Here is an 18,133-nt window from a genome sequence, read left to right as displayed (position 1 = left end):
GGGGTTTATTCCAGTTCAGAAACTGCTGTGCACATCATCTTTCAGCTAACTGGAATCGGTTTTTTTATCTGTCAGCTCTACCTTGGTGTGGTCCTTGCACTGGTTGTCATTCTTACCGGCATCTTTGCTTACTACCAAGAGGCTAAAAGTACCAACATCATGGCCAGCTTCAGCAAAATGATTCCACAGGTGAGTGGTCAAGATGCAACATTAGCATGAAAACTTTCACTACAGAAAATATTTAAAAAGCCTCTCCAGCTTATTGTTCTAACTTACGGAAAGATCTCAGTTTAAATGTTATCCTTGAAAAATAAGGCTGTAAATATGGAATCTCAAAAATACTGACAAATCCCTGTACATTTAAAACACATCATCTCACTCAGTATTAACATGGAGAGGTGACAAAATATTTAAATCCCTCTACATACCTGGCTTCCATTTGTGCAGTATATATTTGTTAGTAACATGACACTGCAAGAACCTGCTGTAATAGAGAACCATATGTCCTGTATAGCTGCAACATCCTCAGCTTTTATTAAAGTTAGGCATATGAAAACAAGCCAACACAGTGATATGCATACGTATGTGTTCTGAGTGCAGACTGAAGCTGATCACCTATGACTATGGCATGGCATATAAATACCAGACAAATATAAAACAAATTAATTTTCCTCTCTCTTTTTTCTCTTTCCTTTAGGAAAAAAAAGTCAGTTTCCAAAATGTAGAGTAACAACTATAAAACACATCATGTATCCAAATTGATCCTTTTAATGTTTACTGGACTGCATTTAGATAATGCTTTGGGGTTTATTCTTTCCTTGTAACTGCAATTAGCGTTAATGAGAGTGAGGCAGAGGCATTAGGAAGAAAATCCTGCACTGGTGATGGAGAGCTCTTTGCACATTGCTATGTACATATCAATGACTTTTACTACATTCAGAAGAGGCACTGACAAAACGCTAAAGCCAGCTTCTCATAGAGATAGGACAGGCAGCCTGCTGCTATTGATAGATGACAGAAATGATGGAAATGAATTGGATTCCTTTCAATTTAGTAGCTTTTTTTCTCAATCTTTTATGCATATTAAAGATAAATGAAGTTTTAAAATTTGCTTACTGATGGAAGTTGCTGATAATGAAGTCAAGTGCAGAATTAGAACTTACTGATTTTTTTTTTCATTGGTTCAGAGTGGTATTGATTTCTGTTAAATCTTACCAATAATTAATGAATGATTATAAATAGCTCTGCTGTTTAGAATTTCAACCTACTTTGTATGGCAAACATACTCAAATGGATATTTCTATGCTGATAGAAACAGAATATTGTGTTACTATTTAAGTAAGGCATAAAACCTAAGCATTGACAAAAACAGCCTTTTTGGCAAAAATGAAAGAGGTACCAGCAAAAGAAGTATCTGACATAATAGTGAAAACCAAATAATTCTGCCTAAGACCAATGTCATCTCACTTAGATACTGTGTTGTTGTCAGCTTCTTGCCCTAAGGTGTTGCCATTGTGTTAAGTTAGTGAGCTGATCCTATATTTGCAAAATGCTTTTGACATGAGAAGCATGCTGTTTCATTGGACTGAAAATATAGTTGGAAGACATGGTAGACAAGCTTTGAGACACAAAGCATCTTTCCTAATGTTTGGAAAGGAGGCAAACTTTAGGAAATAAAGATACCCGGACCAAATTTTCTCAAATTAAATTTCAATTTAGGTTTCCTAAAAAGGGGCCATAGTTATAAAAATATCTAGAACTCCTAATACTGGAATGCTTTGAAAATCTGGCCCTATATTCAAATGTCTTTTTTTTATTATAAAGTTCCTTTTCATTGTATAGGTCAACTGAAAGGCTGCTTAATGTTGTCTATTAAATGCTGTGAGTACAAATCGCATAGACAAATCACTAATTCATTGAACAATATCTTACAAATATATTTCATCTGTAATCAAGAAAATTAACTCCTTTACTTAGTTTAAGATGTCAAAGATGTATGTGACATATGCAAGATCCTCATCAATAACTCTCATATTTCACATTCTCATTTTCAATGAAGGCCAAAAAAGTGTAAACTTATGGGACCTCTTTAAACAGTAAAGTTATATTTTAAGTGTTGTTGCAATTGTATTTCTCTTAACTCCAACAGTCATTACATTCTGTTGGCTGCATTGTGGCTTTAGATATAGCCCTCATCACAGGGTAGTTTGTAGACAGTATTGCATAACTTTGAGTCACAATTTCCTTCCAAGTATGTCTTTGATCTGGGAAAAAAACAGGTGAGGGAGTAATTTGCAACAAGTTTATATCAGCTTTCTATTATTACATGCCCTTCATTAGCTCATCTGTGCTTTTGGGCATCTACCTTCTAACCATTTTCCAGGAGTGTTAAGTGAGATAATACCAGGTATGCAGCATTTGGTAACACCTGACTTGACTCTTCTAATGTACAGCAGAATTACTGCATAATTTAATCTAGCTCTTAGCATTTCTTCAGGTCCTTTTAGCTGTAAACCTTCTTGTTTCTAACTCAAAAAAGGTTTTTTATAAAAGACCTGTTTTCAGAGTCTCTAATTTATGCTGTATAAAAACATTCTCTCTCCCCAGAACTGCATGTTACTGTATTTTTAAATTTTCCACTTCTCTTTTTAATTGTTCCTTTGTTTTTGGATAATTATTTTGTAACTGATCTGATGAACATCCACATCTTGTAATTGTTGGCAGAATCCCATCAGGCTTGGAATCCACTTTGAATTTGAATTTTAAAGAGTGATTTTGAAACAGCTTACTGAGAAAATAGTAGCCTCAACATCAGCTGGATTCTTTAAAATGGTATTGGAAACCTTTTTTTAAGGTGATGATTTAACTTAGACTTAGGAGAGATTTTATAGACTTTGCATGCTGGAATTCGCAATGGAAGCTTCTAGCAGAATCTGTGAGTCTACATCCATGTCCACACTACAAACTTATTGTGCCAAGCATTCTCCTGAGATGTGGAAGTGTTTTCTCAGGTGGTCTCTTGATGCTGCTGCTTTTGACATGCAGGCTGCTGGGGTCTGTGTGTTCTGGAAGGTTGGTATGAGCAGCCTTCCAGATCTGAAAGGTGATGCAGAAAGCACGACCTGAATTTTGTATTTGGTGGCAAAGCTCAGAGCAATTCATTGTAACCTGGACAGTATCCCAGCTGGTCTGTTTATCAATCAGCGGAACTTAGTGAAGCTTCTTTATGACAGATGTGCCATGCAGTATGTCACCTACACTCCCCCAGGGTCACCACAAAAAACAAATGTAACAGCCCATGTATTTACACCTGAAGTGCCTGAATCTCATGCCAGTATTTATCTATCTTTCCATCAAGAAATTCGTTTCTACTGATCATTTTGGCCAAGCATGCATGTAGTAGTAAGGCTTACCTCCTTTCCTGAGGGCTGACATGATGATATCAAGTGGAAGTTGTCAGTCATCTTCATGTGCATCTTAGCAGTTGCAATAAAACCCTTTTGGCTGTGTCCAGATGAGCACAGATGTTTGGTTCCCTGGGGACAAGCAGCAGCAGCATACCTTGTGCCACTGTTACTTGCCCCTGGGGAACGCCTGTGCCATGCACGCTGTGGCATACTGCAGGTTACCCTGGGTTGGTGAGAGAAGGCTGGGACCAGAAACTGTGCTGGCCCCAGCAGCCTCACTAGGATTTGTGGGGGGGGCAGGGAAGCTGCAGCCACAACTGGTCAGAATGGCTAGGCTCCAGTTTTGGGCAGTGTGTGCTGCCACCACGAGTACCTTCCTGCTTTTTTCTGCATGGGTTTTATTGACCCCAGTATCTCCGGGGGTCAAAAAACACCCCCTGCACTGCAAGATAGCAACACAAGAAATGCCTGAATATAAGGTACATGGTAGGCCTGGGTGAAATTTTGGTAGCTGTTTTATTTTGGAAGTGTTTTGGGCCATTTTGGCACCCGAAACACTGAATCCAAATTGAAATGGAAGACTCAGAAACACCTCTGAAATGAAACGAGGCATCCAAAACGTTTCAGAAATGTTTCAGAAAAATCGGAGTTTTCGAGCCAGGCTTGCAGGGAAACAGCTGTATGCTGCTGCCCTGCCATGCAATTCAGCTCCTCAGGAAGCAGAGGTCCATGCTGGGGGTCTCCTCACCGCCGCTGCCCGCCCTACACTGCCCCAGAGACATGGAGATGCACAGGGTGAGCAGTGGTGGTAAGGAGACCCCGGTGTGGATCTCTGCTCCCTGCAGAGCCAGGTCACACAGCAGGGCAGTGCTGGTCTCTGCTCCATGAACATGGCTCCTCAGGGAGCAAGGATCTGGGGCAGTGCAAGGCAGGCAGCAGCAGTGAGGCAACCCCAGGTGTGGACCTCTACTCCCTGTGGAGCCAGGCAGGGCAGTGATGGTTTCTGTCCCTGCTGCATGACCTGGCTCCACAGGGAGCAGAGATCTGCACCAGGGTCTCCTTACTGCTGCTGCCCACCCTGCAGACCCCCACATCACTGGGGCAGTGTGGGGCAGGCAGCGGTGGGAAGGAGACCCCCAGTGTGGATCTCTGTTCTCTGTGGAACCAGGTCACATGGCAGGGCAATGGTGGTCCCTGCCATGCAACCTGGCTCCATAGGGAGCAGAGATCCAGGGTGCATAGGCCAGGCAGCAGCAGCGAGGAGACTCTGGTACAGATCTTTGCTCCCTGTGGAGCCAGCTCGTGTGGCAGGGTAGTGCTCGTCCCTGATGTGCAACCTGGCTCTGCAGGGAGCAGAAATCTGCACCGGAGTCTCCTCACCACTGCTGCCTGCCCCACAGAGCCCCACATCATTGGGGCAGCATGGGGTGGGCAGTGGTGGTGAGGAGACCCCTGGCATGGATCTCTGCTTCCTGCAGAGCCAGGTTGCACAACAGGGCAGTGCTGGTCCCTGCCGTTTGACCTGGCTCCACAGGGAGCAGAGACCCGGGGCTGCACAGGGTGGGTAGTGGCAGTGAGGAGACCCCAGCATGGATCTCTGCTTCCTGCAGAGCTAGGTCACAGGGCAGGGCAGTGCTGGTCCCTGCTGCATGACCTGGCTCCACAGGAGGCAGAGATCTGGGGCAGCACAGGGTGGAAAGTGGCAGCAAGGAGACCCCCAGTGAAGATCTCTGCTCCTTGAGGAGCCAAGTCACACAGCAGGGGCCAGCAGGCTTGCTCACCACTGCACTGCTTCCCTGGCCTGCAGCCTGGTGTGACCAGGATCAGAGGTCTGTGTGGGGGTCTTCTTGCCTACACAGAGGGCAGCAGCCCTCCCCTGGATGAGCCACCCACAGCCCCATCCTGCTCCCTGCTGGGGTCCTAAGCCCCCAGCCTCAAGCCCTGCCAGGTTGGGTAGGGCTGTGCGAAGCTTTCCTTGCAGCCCATTCGAAACAGATTCAGAGGAGGTTTGGCGGAGCTGAAACTCTGAAACAGATTTGACCAAAACAAAACAGGACAGTAATCTGAAACGAATCACTGTCCTCTGAGATGGCCAAATCCAGAACCGAATCGAAACACAGCCATTTTACACAGCCCTAGTGTGTGATGCTGCAGATTGGTCTGTGGCACCACTTACTACCTGGCCTCACTTATCTGGATGTGGCCTTTGAGAGAAAGAAGTTTCCCTGATTTTTCCTGAACTATGAGATAGCACATGGAGCCATCACCCTGGGTGTGTATATGGCAAACTTTACAGACAACCCGGTCTCCCGGGGTCTGCTATAACAGTCAGCCTTCAGTGAAATCAAATCAATACTCAGGTCATCCCTGATGCTACCCCAATATTACCTTGTCTGACAAAACAGCAGACACTTTATCCTATGGACTTGGAGGAGTGTTACAGCAACATCAAGAAGCTGTCCATTGGCCCCACATTGGCTTTTGTCAAGAGCACTTGCTCCACCTAAAACTTGATATGCACAAATAGAAAAAGAATCACTAGCAGTTACATGGACATGTGAGTGACTCAGACCTTTCCTCATTGGCCTGACTTTTACTTTATAAATGGATCAAATTTGCCATTTGTTTCCCTGTTAGGAGACAAACCTCTTGATAAACTCCCACTAAGAATATAGAGATTTTTACCTCAGATTGCTGAAATTTACCTACAATATTGTACACATTTCTGGAAAAGAGTTACAGACAGATGATACTCTTTCTAGGGCACCATTATAGACACCACTGTCTCTGGAAGAGCTCCACCATGAGTCATATGTCACAGTTTATGTGGACATTGTTGTGGAGGGGATATCTGCATCTGTTTCACTGCAGACAAGGATCCAGGAAGCTCAAAAAGCTGTTCCTTTCTGTCAAAAGATAAAAAGTACTGCTTAGAAGGATTGCCCCAAGATTCAAAGGCTGTGAGCTGAGGAGGTACCAACAAAAGAAACTGAATCTTCATGTTGTCCTGGATTTAGTCATGTGCCACAACAGGGTATTGATACCTTCTGCTCTGCCTGGAGATCCTAGATAAGATTCATGAAGATTATCAGGGTACAACAAGATGTCAAGCCAGAGCTGATCAGAGAGTTTGGTGGCCTTCCGTCAGTGATGACATACAGAACGGGGTGGCTAGTTGTAAGGTTTGTGCTCAACACTTACCAGTCCCTGTAGAGCTATGTTTTATGACTGAATTACCAGATTACCCATGGCAGACTCTGGGAGCTGATTTACCAACCTGGAAGGGTTCTGTTACCTTGCTGCTATCAACTAGTACTCCTGTTACTCAGCGATAGCACAGTTATAAAACATCTTAACCGAGTTATAATGGTGTTGAAGGGTATATACACATGTCATGGCATACCTTCAATTTTAAGAAGAGATAATTGTCCACAATTTTCTGGAGCTGTATTTAAGCAGTTTGCAGCCCTGTATGACTTTCAGCATATCACCAGCATTTCACATTTCCTACATAGTAACGGGAAAAAGAACATGCAGTGAGGACTGGGAAGAGTTTGCTTCAGAAGAATGAAGATCACTACAAGGCTCTCCTTATATACCATTCAACGCTGTTAGAGCATGGATGGAGTCCAGCTGAGTTGCTCATGAGTCACTGACTCTGTACAACTCCACCAATTATGATGGATGTCTTGGTTGCAAAACTTGTCAATGCACAGGAACTCTGTGAGAAAGATAAACTGATATAGGCCTGTGAAGGACAGAATTAAAATACCAGGCATGCCTCAAGAAATGCACCTGCTCTTTCCCCACTGCAGGGAGTTTGTATTTCAGGTGCAAGAGTACAAGGCCCTGTCCAGCCTGGGACAGTGCTTTGTACTACACCCCTCATTCATATTGGGTGGAGACACATAAAGGTCTTCTGGGTAGGAATCAAGAGCACCTCCATCATATTCTACCTGTTTACTACACTAGGTCAGAACAAGCATCAGCACCATCAAATAGACTAGATTTGTGAATCTGTCCATTTTAAATGAAAAGGTTTATTGCTGTTTCTGTGTTTAGTATTACTTTCCTACAAAGGAGAACCCTTTGTAGGAAAGTAAGTGGTTAAAATTCACAAGAGAGTTATATGCTTGTAACCTCTCCTCTCAAGATGATTTTCCAGTTCTTTGGAAATCTTTCAAGATTCTCTTGAGGAAGAGAGGGATGTAATATTGAGGATTAACTCTCTCCCTTAGGGGTGGCATGGTAACATCAACAGGAAGCTGTCACCATCTTTGGGCATGTGTAGATGAAATGGGAGCCCTAAATTGAAGCTGTGGGTTTTTAAAAATAACACTTCAATATAGGGCTGATTAAACCCCCATGTGATGCACACACCCCACTGACTTACCTGCCTCTCCATCAGCAGGGAGGGGAGGGTGAGCTGCCAGCAAGCAAAGCGGTCCCAGGGCTGCAGAGGGGGCTGATGCTGCCCTCTCCACGGCAGCTGCACCTCCCCCCCTCACCCCCCCCCCGTAGCACCTGCCCACAGACACCTGGCTCAGGTGGTCCGGGGGGACACCACAGCTGTGGAGGGAAGCACTGGGCCCCTACACAGCTCAGGCAGGCAGGCAGGCTCCAGCGAAAAAAAAAAATGAGGCTTGCCGCTTTTCTTGGGCAGAGATTGCTTTCCTGGGCTGCTGCCAGGCTGCCTGCAGGGCTTCCTGCAGAGCCATGGAGCTGCACAAAGCCTGGCATTGACGATACGTAGGGAGTACATGTGGATGCACATGCACCCCCTGAGCATGGTGGTGCATCCCCTGTGAAAAAGTGCACCCAACAATGTTAGTGATGCCTGCAAGCAAACGCCACGTGCCAATCCCTCCCTGCCCTTGCCACCAACACTGCTGGTGCTATCTGTGGGTGGTCACTGACCGACCGCTGGTTCATACTTTTCACCCCCACCCTCCATGGCTATAGGGGAAGCAAACTAAAACTCCCCGGAAGAGTTTTAGTTTGCTGCGCCCCAAGTTATTCAAGGCGCATTATGCAGTCAAATTTCCTACAGAGGCTGGAATGAATGCACAATACAGTACTGAGGCATGCAAACACTGACAGTATTAAAGCGCTGCAAAAGCATTTAGCCAATTTTAAAGTGTCATGAACACACGTCCCTCATTTGGCCTACACATGGCATGTGTGTGTGTGTGTGTGTGTGTGTTAGCAGCTGCAGTAAAGCGCTTCTGGGAGCAAGAAGTCTCCCTGCCTTTTCCTGAGATTGCACAGTGCACATCTACATGTTTGGTTCTGCCTCTACCCCATTAATGTGTTCTTTCTTTTATATTACTTCTTGAGTTATTCAGCTGTGTTTGCTACTCTATTCTTTAACTTGGCTTCACTCATTAGTGTGTTTTTATTTTTTGCATTTCTTATTGGGTCATTCAGCAGTCATAAGGTATGTTCTCCCCAAGCTCCTTTTCACAGCTTAACTATAGCTTTGCATAGCTACAGCTTAATAACTAAGATGTGGGGGGAAGTGGGCACAACTGAGGGGAGCAACAGGCTACAGTTAGACCTAGATAGGTTACAAGGATGGGCGGAGGAAAACAGGATGGGGTTTAACACGGACAAGTGTAAGGTGATGCACCTGGGGAGGAACAATCGGCACCACATATAGGCTGGGGAACTCCCCTCTTGTCAGCATGGAGGTGGAAAAGGATCTGGGAGTCATTATTGACTCCAAGATGAACATGAGTCGGCAATGTGGGGAGGCGGCTAGGAAGGCCAACTGCACCTTGTCGTGCATCCACAGATGCATCTCGAGCAGGTCCAAGGAGGTGATCCTCCCCCTCTATGCGGCACTGGTCAGGCCGCAGCTGGAGTACTGCGTCCAGTTCTGGGCGCCGCACTTTAAGAGGGATGTGGACAGCATCGAGAGGGTCCAGAGGAGGGCCACTCGTATGATCAAGGGACAGCAGGGTAGGTCCTATGAGGAAAGGTTGCGGGACCTGAACCTGTTCAGCCTTCAAAAGAGAAGGCTGAGGGGGGATCTTGTGGCCTGTTATAAACTGGTTAGGGGGGATCAGCAGGCGCTGGGGGAGTCCCTGTTCCCCCGAGCGCCGCAAGGAGTGACCAGGAACAATGGTCACAAGCTGGCGGAGGGAAGGTTTAAGTTGGACATCAGGAGGCGCTACTTCACGGTCAGGGCGGCTAGAGTCTGGAACCAGCTTCCAAGTGAGGTGGTGCAGGCTCCCACCCTGGGGGTTTTTAAGAGGAGGTTGGATGACCACCTTACTGGGGTCATTTGACCCCAGTGCTCTTCCTGCCATGGCAGGGGGTCGGACTAGATGATCTGCTCAGGTCCCTTCCGACTCTAGAAACTATGAAACTATGAAATATAAACAGTAGTTCTACACCCACAAGCAGCACTTTCAACCACACCACAGTGCTCTGTGCTTACTCGCCACTTGCTGGAAGCCGTATAACTGTATCCTCATAATACCAAGGGAGGCTAATTAGTGTTGCTGAGTGATTGTGATTGTGATTGTGCCAATTAGTCTATCCTAATGCTGCTTGGATACAACTATATTACTTCTGGTTGAGGGATGGTGGGGAGGGGATGGGGATACAACTGAGTATGGGGCATTGTGGAGTGTGTAAGGACACCACTGCTGAGTGTGGTAGGTTTATAATCTAGAAATAGTCTGTCAGTCCCCCTGCTCATTCCCTTAGTATTCTAATATGGGAGAACAGTCAACACACTAATAAAACTTGCAGGTCTGCATTATGACTGTCATCAAACCTCATACTTCAGGTTTTTATTGATTTGCCTGCATCAGTCATCAGAAATAGTTCAACTAATACACAATTTATGGATATATTCTGGGGTGAGGCGGGGGGGAGGTTGTTTGTTTCTTCCTTTTCCCCACATTTTTTAAAACATCAGAGACTGGCCACAGCTGGAGATAAGCAACTGCAAAGGGAAGACCAGTGCTCTGAGTAATACAGAAAATCATCTTTCTAGATACTTGGCTAGGCTGTTGTGCTCAAAACTCAGCATCAAACTCACGGCCAGGTATGAGATTAGGAAGAAATTTTCCTTTACGTCAGATTAGCAAAGCCCTTGCTTTGCAGCATGAGGTGTGGTTTGCCTGCTGAGATCATCTGCTCATAACTAACCTAATCAATTCTCTGCCACTGGAGGCAACTCTGCCATTGGCAACAAACTCAGTCTTTCCTGTTGTGTGCCTGTGGCGCACAGTTTAGTTTTCTGAAGATTGAAAAGCTTTTATATAAATGATGTCTTTGGGATCAGTATGAGGGTATCTAGGTGAAATATAATTGTGGGTGATGTGCTGCAGGCTAAACTAGATAATCTAGGGATTCCTTATGTCCTTAGAATCTATGAAATAGTCAAAAGACAGCAAATAATTGGCTTTGTCTAATTTAACAGTAGTATGAAGAAGTACACATTACCTCTAGAAAAGGTAATTCATTGGTGATATCCATATCTCTCCTACCCAATTCAAGACAGAAGAATTAGTCAAGGATTTTTGTTTGTTAATTGACAATTTCTTCTTTCCTGGGAGCCATAAATTATAAAAATCCCCACAGAACACCCAGAGGAAACATCTTCCAGACATGCCAAAACTGACTAAACATGGATGGGAAAGAATAAAAAATCCATGAACATATTGTATATAATAAATACTTATGAAGCAGTTAAGTTTTTCCTTCTAGTCCCTTTAAGAAAACAAACAAGCTCTCAGGTCAATAAAAAATAAAGCAAAATTCTTACAATAAGACTTCACATTAGTTCTTCTATCCTGGCTGGTAGCATGGAAGAGCAGAAATAGATATACTTTTCATTAACAAAATGATTGCAGTAGCAAAACGTGGCTCGACTTTGAGAGAGTCATTAGAGACTCTGGAATGACTGGTGTTGTGGGAGAGGCAAGGCTCACAAGGCAAACAGCGGGAGTTGTCTGGGAAGAAGAAAAGAGGATACTAGAGTTAGGAGTAGATATTCCTCTTACTACTGAGGGCAGGAAGTGGATGTGGGTGTAACATGCCTTACAGTTCACTAAAGATCTGATGGGAAACTTTCCATTCACTGCAATGGGTATTTGCTGGCAATTTTGCCAGCTCAAGATCCTGTGGGATATTCATCTGCTGGAAGGAAACATAAGGACATCCCTTGTAAAAGCAATCAGGATGAAGAGATGCTTCCTGAAAACAGGAATTTTTGAGGAGAAATAATTGCTTGATGTTGTTTCTGAAAACTGAGACAGTCTTATCCTTTCTTATTAGCAGAAAGAGGTCATTAGCAATGTTGGTCTGAAGTCAGATAGAAGGCAGGGTAGATTTGTACCTTACAGACTAAGTAAATCAGAGATGTATAGCATAAGCTTTTGTAAGCAGAGGGCTTACTTCATCAGATGCTATGAAAGCACAAAACTCCTTTTTTTCTGAAAGTGCGAAAAAGGTCAGTCATCTGGTTTGGTTGCTTGTTTCCAAAGGGCCAAATAGTCCTAGAAGAAAAAACAAAACAAACAGCTTAGTTTAGTCCTGCCAAATACACGGGAACTATTAAAAATACATACTGTGGGATTCTAAATGATGGAGAACTTCACCCTTCAGCTCAGTCTGTGTGCTCTCTTATTCCATAAGTAGCTTTGTTGATCTCAAATGGTAAAAATAGAAAACTGGTAATAGGTAGAGAATCAGGGTTTGTGTGTACACCTCTATATGAATGTGCCTTCTATAAAAGTAACAAACTGAATCAGTGGCGTTGGATAGTCATGAATGAGGGCAGAAATCAGATGTTAAATACAGTTTGTTTTTTTTCCAGGAAAACGATGAAATAGTCATAGTGCAGTGGATGCACAGTAGTTCATTGTTTAATAATATTTAACAGTTCCAAACATATATTTGCATTGGCTAAGCTTAACATATGGAAATAATGTATCCCTGTTTGTTATGAATGTTGATTTAATATAGTGCATTTGCTTTAATACAACATTTTCAATAAACAGTGCTTCAATGAATAGAATGCTGAATGAATTGAAAGCATTAGCATATCTATTTGAAATAGCATTCTTGAGAGGGGGAAAAAACCCAGGATATTCTGTTTTCAATAAAACTGTTCTACTAAAACTAGAATTTTTTTATAAATTCAAGCTTTTGCAAAATAAGAGAAACTAATTTAAAAATATGAAAATGGAATATAAACTAGGGGAAAAAAGTGAACTAGCAGAAAAATGTTGGTCATTAAAATACACATGGTTCACAGTATTCCATGAATATTTTTCCCCAGATATCTAAAATTAAATATATCATATGTAGGTATTTAAAAAAAGCAATGGCTTTTTTTTTTAGATAATTTGTTAACAAGTACACAAGTCATACACAAGGAGTTTTGCATTTTGATTTCTCATTACAGTTGCTGGGTAGATAATATTTTATTTGTCTTAATTTAATTGTTGTCTGTAGCCTAGGGCTTCCACCATTTAATTGCTTTTGCATATCAGATTTAGTGCTCCCTCCCTATTAGGCTGCCACTGGAGAGTAAAAGATTTGTGTAATATGAATTGCTGGTTATAAAAGGAAAGATTAAAATGAACTATTACAGATTAGAAAACCATATTGCAGTAGACTCATAGCAGGTGTTCTGCATCTTTATAACACAGTGCTAATCTATGGAGAAGATGATCCTGGATTATAATAATTTCTGAGACAGCCAAACTAAACAAATATATAAAAAACTAAAAACTATCAATACATACTATAATATATAATTTATAAGCAATAAAGTATATAGATAATGCACTATAAATAATATATATAATATTACATGCCTCTTGGTTTTCCCTATGTATTGTACCATGCAGTTATAAAATACCATTTATACAATGTAATAAATAGCTGATATAGGGATAGAAAATGAAGTAATCAGAAGGTATCTCTAAAGCAGTTTTATCTGGTATTTTAGTGGTGAGTGGAAAATATTTGAATTAGTAGGCACATCTACACATTCATTAATGCACAGTAGTTACTGTGTATTTAGTATAGTAATTGCTTAATGACGCACTAACTAAATGCTTAGTAACTACAGTTACTGCACAGTAGTGCCCGCAATTTTTTTTTTGGGACACTTATTGTACAGTACCCTAATATTACTGCACAGTAGCATATTAGCATGGTTTTTGACCGGCACACCACTGCACAGTGTTATTAGGCTATTGCACATTAAATGTCTTGTGTAGACATGCCCAGTACTACACAACGAGAGACTTTAGTACTGAACAGGCCAAAGTTCACAAGCAGGTGTGTCATTATTTGACTGCAAAATATGACCTATTTTTAAAGGAAATAAACAACATAATAAGAAAGATGGAAAATATGGCTGGCTGTTCACATAAATTTGTGTGACCAATTAAATTATTAATTACACATCTTGTATGGTAATATTTTTGTCTTTTCAAGGATTTCTAGCTAGACATTTAAATTGCACTGCTTCTCTGCATTTTTTCTAGTCTTCTACTCACTTTTTCCCCCTTGCAGAGAAAGGAAAATTTTCAGTCTATTGCCATGCTTAGTAAGGAAAATAACATTAAATATGAAACAAGAATCAACACATTGCACATGCATCATAATCAAGTTAGAAAAAAGGAAACATTGTCAGACAAACCTAAAGCCTAAACACCAAAAATGTCACTGTGAAATCTGCCAATATTTTTTCCAGTTTTCAGATGAAGATCTTGAGTCATCAGAAGTTTCATTTTTAAGAAAAATAAAAAAAAGCGGCCAGAAAACTAGACATCTAATACAAATGTATTAAGTCCAAAACCCATGTGTATATTAAAATATTAAATGAAATTTCAGCTAACACTAGTTTCATTAATCAAATTGCAGGATCAGTTCATTAAAAAAAAATTCTGTATGCATGTCTGTCTCCTTCTTCTTGTCTTTTTTTTTTTTATAAAAAAGGTGCAATACTTCAGGTTTTTGTTCAAGAAAAGGAAATCATTTTGCTATATCACTATCTAATTTGCTTGAAATAGTGGATTATTTTTATATTTGATGATTAAAAACTTTTGCTTTAAAAACAGTAAACAGAAGTGATACAAACTCTTGTGATTTTATCACAAATGTCATAGGGTGTAAAGTTTAGAGTTGTTTTACTACAACCAGAACTTCAGTCCTTGTAGTTGCAGAGATAAGCTTGAAAATCTGCATCCTAAAAGTTTAAAGCCAGAAGACAAAGGAAAAAGAAAAAAAGACTCAATGTGTTTACTAAAATCTCCTATGGCATTTGTACACAACACAGGGGTTTAATTCTCCCTAAACTGAGCAGTGCTTTTAAAAAACACCACTTCAACACCTTTGTTGGAGCCCAATCCTTACCTGCCTCTCCAGCGGCAGGGAAGGGAGAGTGAGCTGTTGGCAGGCAGAGCAGTCCCTGAACTGCAGGGGGTGAGGGTGGGGGTGCTGGTGCTTCCTTCCACAGCAGCAGTGCCCTCCTCTCTCCTGCACATCCACCCATAGGCACCCAGTTTGGGCAGTCCTGGGGGGACTTCAGCTATGGAGGGAAGCACCAGGCTCCCATGCAGCTCAGGCAGGCAAGCAGGCTGTGAGGGGGGGAATTGGGCTGACCACCTTTTTTTTTTCTTTTTCCTTCTGTGAAACCTGCCTTCTCAGACTGCTGCTCGGCTGTCTGCATGGTCTGCCCGCACAACCCCTGAGCTGCACAGAGCCTGGTGCTTCCCTCTGCTGCGGTAGAGTAGGAAACCAAAACTCCTTGGAGATGTTTTACTTTGCAGTGCCCCAAAGTCATTCGCTGCATCCCAAAGTCATTTAAGGCTCATTACTCTACTGAATGTGCTACAGCAGCTGGAAGTAGTGTGCAATATGCCACCGAATGTGCAAACAGCAATGCCATTAAAGCGGTGCAAAAGGCATTTAACCCACTTTAAACCCACCTTAACGTGTCATCTACAAATGCCCCTAGTCTAGAAACCCTGGGTCCTGACTGATAATTTGTAATTCTGGAAGTCAACAATAATTAAAAGTGGTTCTGACAGCAGAAATCAGCAAAGGCTTTGGTTTCCCATACCCCTGGGGTGGGGTTCTAAGATTCTAAGAACAGAAATGGCCATTCTGATAATCTCATGAAGGGACTGGAAGAATAAATCTTTGAACCCTTGGGAATGATGTTTAAATGACAGGTAAAATACTAGAGGGATAGAAAAGGGTCAACACAATGCTCTTCTTAAAAAAAGGTGAAAAGGAGGACATAGAGTACTATGGATGCTGACAGATATGCAGGCCCCCGCTCTAACTCATGGTGCTTTACATAAAGTGCTATGAGTTAGAGCCCCACCCCCCCAAGAGGTTCACCTCTTGGGTACGGGGGTGGAGATCAAGCTCCACTTTGGAGCCAGTCAAGCCTGCCTGCAGCTTTTCTCCCTTAGCAGCACCCCCCATTCCTAGCTCTGGTACTGTCTGCAGGAAGGGAAGGGGGAGAACGGAGGGGGAGCAAGCTGTAGGCTGGGGATTGCCTGGCATGAGCTAGAGGGGGAGGCTTAGGGGGTAGTGTGAGGTGCAGAGCCTCCAATTCACCCATACCTTCCTCCCATTCAAGCTGGGAAATCCCCAGCCTGCAGCTTGCTCCCCCTCCCTTTCCCCCCTTCTCTTCCTGTAGACAGGACTTGGGGAAGGGCTGGGCTGCATCAGCCCAGGTCTGGATCACATGACAAATTAAGCCTAGGAAACACAAGTTCCATAAGGCACTCCCTTTTGGTGCAACTTCATTTGATCTCTCATTAGATGAGGGTTAATTTGTCACGTACTTGGTTACTTTCAAAGCACCCTGCAGCCATGCACATCATGCACAGCTGTCAAGCCCTTTCAGAGGGCTGATCACATGACAAATATAATTTCTGTCTCCACCCCAAAGATTAGGAAGTTTCTGGAGCGTATCATAAGTCCATTTGCAACTATCTGGAGAAGGAAAAGCAGCCAACATGGATTTACTATGAGCAGCCAACATGATTTACTATTAACAGATCATGCCAAATAAACCTGATTTCCTCCTTCAACAAGGCAACTAGTTGTGTGGATGAAGGGAATGCAGTGGATATAGTGTATCTGCACTTCAGCAAGGCCTTTGACAAAGTCCCACATGACATTTCTGTTTCAACCCTCTGACAGCATGTTGAAGTGTTTGTGGAAAGTCATTCACATTTCCATGAGTTTATTTTTCCAATGTGGCATGTGTAGTCTTTACATATAGGCAGTGTCACACTGTATTTAGCCATATGTCTGCATGAATTGTGGTATTTGATATTAATACAATGTTTAGATTTCATATTTTGGCCAAGACTGTTTAGTAAGGCAATGATTAACTTGAGTATTCCTCACTTATTCAACTTGAGAGAAAAAAAAAAGTCACTGTTAATTAGCATCTGGCATGGGTATGCTTACTGTACATTCAAACAGACCCTTGTAGACCTGATCTGAGGCACATGAACCAGGCCTTTCTACACAATGATGATTTCCATTTTAAGCAATATAGGAGGGAAATTTATTATGGTGTGGAAACTGAGAGGTGGTATCCTTGGAATATGCCTGGAAGGATGATAAATGTCCTGGTCATAATGGCTGCTTGCAGACATTAAAAAAACCACCAAAAAACCTGGACTTTACTGGAAGAAGCAGCATGTTGCTTCAACCTGTTGATGCAGCATCTGTATAGATTGGGCACTTCAGTGGGGCTTTTGGCTCTTTTAGCTAAAGCTGATTCAATTGGCTATTAGATAAATGTGTCAAAAAAGCCCCACTGAAGCACACTGGGTGAGCTGGGTCCAACTAAGGCACAGCCTCTTTTGGGCATGTGTGGGGCTTGATGCAGGAAAGCATTGAGTTTAAAGTAAAGTGCCATTTCTTGGGGTTGTTTTACTGTCTTCAAGTAGCCAATTAGGTTAGGAAGGATTTCTGATTTGGTAAGCAAAAGTGATGTTGTAGATCCAGAAATTATGTGAGAGGCAAAGATTTCTTAGGGTGATATATTTTATTGGATCAACTATGTAATCGGGATAAAGCTAGACAAGCTTTTGAATGTAAAATAAGAATGACCAAATAAGAAACCATGCTTAAGTCTTGCCATGAGAGCAAGTGTTTGTTTAAAGTTTCCTGGGCATAATAAGGAGCTTTGGTCCCTCAGCCAGTGGCCTGAGTGAAATAGGATGTCAATAGAATATGAAGGAGGCCCTGACAGAAAGTCAGAGGCAGGAGTTGCTTTCTAATCTGGTGAGCTAAATAGAAGTTGCATTCTTAGCTTTAAGATTTAGAGTAAGATCAGGTTATTGTTCTGATATTTCCATTCATTTGTTTATTTTTATATTACTATCTATATCAACATATGTTTACTGATTTCTTACATTTAAACTTGTTTTTATAATAAATCTCTTTGTTTACTTTTATAACTTATTGAACTTACCACAGACAATTTCAGAGCATTTGACCATAGAGATAGGCCTCTATCAAGGGAGTGGGGGAGCTATCATTTTTGAGCACGTGACTCCACAAGAGTGAGATTTTTCCAGCTGGCAAAACCCACTCTGTTAAGAGCTGGCAAGGCCTTAATGTGGCAGGTAAAGCCGAGGCACAGTTAGGCAGGGAGGTGACCTGTGAACTGTGGCGGCCCAGTAGGGGGCACTCCTGCGTTGAGCCGCCCACCTCCC

The sequence above is a fragment of the Gavialis gangeticus genome, unplaced genomic scaffold, assembly GCF_001723915.1.
Source record: "Gavialis gangeticus isolate Ggan-Ray unplaced genomic scaffold, GavGan_comp1, whole genome shotgun sequence".
NCBI classification, from domain to species: domain Eukaryota; kingdom Metazoa; phylum Chordata; order Crocodylia; family Gavialidae; genus Gavialis; species Gavialis gangeticus.
Note: the sequence above shows the minus strand (reverse complement) of the source record.